The sequence below is a fragment of the Euprymna scolopes genome, chromosome 37 (genome assembly GCF_053919585.1).
Source record: "Euprymna scolopes isolate OS-2025 chromosome 37, ASM5391958v1, whole genome shotgun sequence".
NCBI lineage: Eukaryota > Metazoa > Mollusca > Cephalopoda > Sepiida > Sepiolidae > Euprymna > Euprymna scolopes.
In genome coordinates this window covers 36,089,993-36,094,217 of record NC_136518.1, presented here as the reverse complement: position 1 = coordinate 36,094,217, position 4,225 = coordinate 36,089,993, and the positions used below count along the sequence as shown (strand labels likewise).

At 31.7% G+C, this 4,225-nt stretch overlaps 1 non-coding gene across 1 annotated transcript; it reads right to left on the bottom strand.

Moving 5' to 3' along the window:
- Window positions 1-483: 483 nt before the first annotated feature.
- On the bottom strand, window positions 484-556 carry Trnar-acg (transfer RNA arginine (anticodon ACG)). Its single transcript has one exon. It is a non-coding gene; the product is annotated as a tRNA-Arg (tRNA).
- Between the last annotated feature and the right edge of the window lie 3,669 nt (window positions 557-4,225).

The window sequence follows — 4,225 nt, the reverse complement described above, 5'->3', positions numbered from 1 at the left end:
GATATATATATATATATATATATATATATATATATATATATATATATATATATAAGGGGCATTCAAAAAGTAACGGCTCCTATTTTATTCCGCCCGAATGGATCAGAGGTGAGTGAAAATTTCATTGTTATGTCGTTACGTGGCATAATGGCTATGATGAACAGTATTAATCTTCTCATCTCGGTTAGGTATTGTCTTCCAAGGATCAGTTAAAATTTCCAGGTTTCCATTGTTTTTTAATCATATTGATGATTTTATTTAATACTAGCAGCTGCGCCATGTCGGCACACACAACGACGAGTCAAATACAAAATCGAGTACACTCAACATCAAGTACACTCAACATCGTCTTACCATCAACGCTTGCTCTGTGAACTCGAAGGATGGGAAATTCCCATACACATAAAACAAAATTACTGAAAAAAAAATACCCTAAGGGTAGGGATAATGAGTAAACGTTGGATAAAATGATGGTTAAAATTATTAACTTGCCAGGATTCGAACCTGGAATCTTCTGATCCGTAGTCAGACGCATTATCCATTGCGCCACAAGTCCTGTCCGTATACCGGAAGATGTTACAACAACTGTATACTGACAGTGCTAAATTCCGTTGACATAGGCAGGTAACTTTTTCGGCAATGCACGAAACGGCCCAAAAACCTATATTACGGGCTTTTGTGTGACTCGGCGTTGTTCGTTAGGAATAGATAAGGACAATCTAGGGACTCACACCTTCCAGGGAAAATTTTTTTTCGGTGCACCGTTCTAAAGTTTTATCGGTATATATACACACTCACATAAATAAATAAGCATTTAGAATTTTATTAATAGTATGGATTTTATAAATTCTCAAGCATTCGATTATCCATGCTTAAGGGAGTGGTAACTTTCTTGTAGTTGATTTATACCATGGCCATGTTCTTTTTTTTTACTTCTTTCGGGATCTTATAATCTATATACAAAAGGTCATGTGTCCCTTTTTCATTTATGGAATTCTTTCTATTCATCGAGAAACGTTTAAGATTATTAAGGTAATGATACATTTCTTCTCTGTTGTTCTGTTAGAACATTCCACATAATTCGAAAACAAGTTATGTTTTTTAGTGATTTGGGCCGTTCTTTTTTCTGTGTATTTTATATAAATCTCATTTTACCTTTGGTCAATTATCTGGTATATCTACTTCGTTGATACTTCAGGGTTTGAATTAGCCTTTCATAGAGTGTCGTTAATGTTTTGAATCAATATGTATGTTTGAGCGTGACTACATCGGCAGCGAAGTTCTACATAAACGTTTTAAAGGAATTACAACTTGTTATTAAAATTTGGGCCCGGGAATAACCACCGGTCGAATTTTTGTGTGTGCGCCTTCCTTTTTCATTAACACACACTCTTTCACCGCCACTGACAATAATGATTATATCGTTATATTTTCGATATAGCCACGCCAAAAGGGTGAATTTTTCAGTGAAAGGTGTTTCCTTCTGATACGAACTAGTTACAGGTGATTCCAATAAAAATTATCCAACTTTTGACAAGCCACGTCGCCCGGCTTTAATTAACGATTATTTCATTGTTGTGTTGCTATTGTCTTGCAATGTGCGTATCCCAGATAAGCGCACCTGTTTCTGTTAAATGTTTTTTCAGTGTGTCCAACGATTTTGTCATTTTTAACAATAAATTGTTATATTGTTTTCTTCCAGCCAGGTGTGTGACCATACCAAGTGCACCTACTTCTATTAAATGATTTTCGGTACACTGAATATTTTATACTTACGACATAATATTACTGTTAATTTATAACCGATAACCAAAACATCCTAACACATTATTAAATTTAGATATAGTCTACCTTTCATCACAGTAAACATTTAAATAAGGATTCTATACATTTTTATTTTTCTTTGCAAGTCATACGTTTAGAAAACAATAACAGGATGTAAGTGTGTTTTACATTGATATCTTAAATTTCAAAGAACAAATGTAAAACTTAAAACAAGATTTCTTTTGAACGACATGTTTTCGTCAATGCAATTGTCTTGTTTTTAAAGTATGAAATATTCAAAACTTTTGTAAACGTAACGATTTTCTACGAATGAAATTATTACAAAAGAGAAATTTTATTTCATTGACTTTTCCATCATTTTCAAAAGGAAATCATTGATTTTCAGTTGTTATGTTAGGCTGTAAGGCAAAACATCAAGTTCATATACTATATTCAAAGGAATAAATATTAGTGTTTAGTATCATTGATTTGCAATTTTATTAGTATAGTTTTGTTTTATGCACATATCCATGGCGACAAATAACAAATATACACATACACACTAATGAGTGCACGACACACATATACATATATATATATATATATATATATATATATATATATATATATAATATAAAGCTGTGTGTGGTCACGAATAAGCTCCTATATGGTTGACTATTTAAAAAAAAATGATTACATATAATGATAGATGTATCGAGACACAGGAATGGGTATGTTTGATCTGGCAGAACGATGGTTCATTAAAATTGTGGGGTCTGCGTTCGCACCTGGTCCACAAAGTAGAGAAATAAAAAATTTAAAAATTAAAAAAAAAACACATTTACAAGTGTTTTTGATATAGATGTACATAAGAATACTTTGATGAGTATGTTTTAACTTAAATAGGGATGGTATAATAAAATTGTGGGATCTGCGTTCGCGCTTGGCCTCCATAGAATGAAAATAGGCACAAACTTTTATAAAGACTCTTCATATCTATCTGCGTAAGTATACTTTGATAATTATGTTTCAGTTTGAAGAAATATGGTATAATAAAATTATAAAGTTCGTTCGCGCCTGACCTCCATAGAATGAAAATATGTCACAAAGTTTAACAAGGTTTTTTAATATAGATCCACAGAATATTGTGATAAGTGTTTCAGTGTCAACAGGTATGTAATAATAAATTATGGGGTTTATCTATTTTGTTTTTACTTTAATCATATTTTTTCTTTGGTTTTGATACCCCCAAATTCAACCCAAATTTACAACCCTTCCTTTTCATAACCTATCATACTTTAATAAATCAGAGTCCATTTTCTGTAGGCTGTTTTTTAACCCAGTCAACGACGGGTACTTTTGCTAGTATATATATATATAAATATATATATATAATGGAACTTTGTATGTGTGGGGAGGAGGGGTTCGTTCCCTCGCAACTCCGCAACGGCTGGGTTGACCTTTATGAAATTTCATACAAATATACTTTATTTAGGTTTTATATCAGAATGTCTTCAGTATCCATAATCGAATTGAAAAAAAAAACGATAGAAGAAGGAACGGGCGATTTTGATCAAAGTTAACACTTTATACAGCCTAACATCACAAGTGCATTCGAGAAGTTTTATTACATCACAAGTTGAAAGTCCCTGCATATAAACTCAACTATAGGTTCTTGGATATGACAAGGGTGCGTTCGAAATGAATGTTTGTGTTTAGAACTCAATTGTACCATGATACTTAACTTTCACATTTTAAACTTTAATTTAAACCGTTATATATTAAAAAAAAATTATAAAATCCAGATTAGAGCAATGTAGACTACAATGTATTGTGGAATAAGCCATTGCGGGGAGGCATGTGGAGTTTCCTTCCGATGCCCCACGATGGATCTCTAACTAAAACAAGCAATCAATCGATTTCATTTAAAAAATGGGCGATTTCACCGATTTCGATGACAATAAAAATATGAGAATATGGAACATTCGTCCATCATCATTCAATTCTGGGCAACGCTATGTTTCCCTTCTAATATATATATATATATATATATATATATATATATATATATATATATATATATATATATAAAGAAAAAGAAAAATAGAGAATAGAACACAATTGTGAGAGTGACTTTGGAGTAATTATTTGCATTTAACTGAAAATTTACGTTTATAGTAAGTTATAAAAATATATTTATGACGATTAAGCTACACAGAGGCTTCCGCATTTCATCCCATGATGAAGTTAAAATGCATGGAATTCGTGTTACCGAATGCTTTTATATTTACACGTAGTGTTTAGCCAAATCAAATTTAATCAGATTTCTCCCAAAGGTTAATGTTTTATTTGCCAATGGCAGGGCTTTTTTCTAAAAAAAAAGGTTATACTGACTTTTACGTCCTCTTCTTTTGTTCAGTTACATGTGTCCTAAAATTTATTTTTATTTAGTCACTGTTTT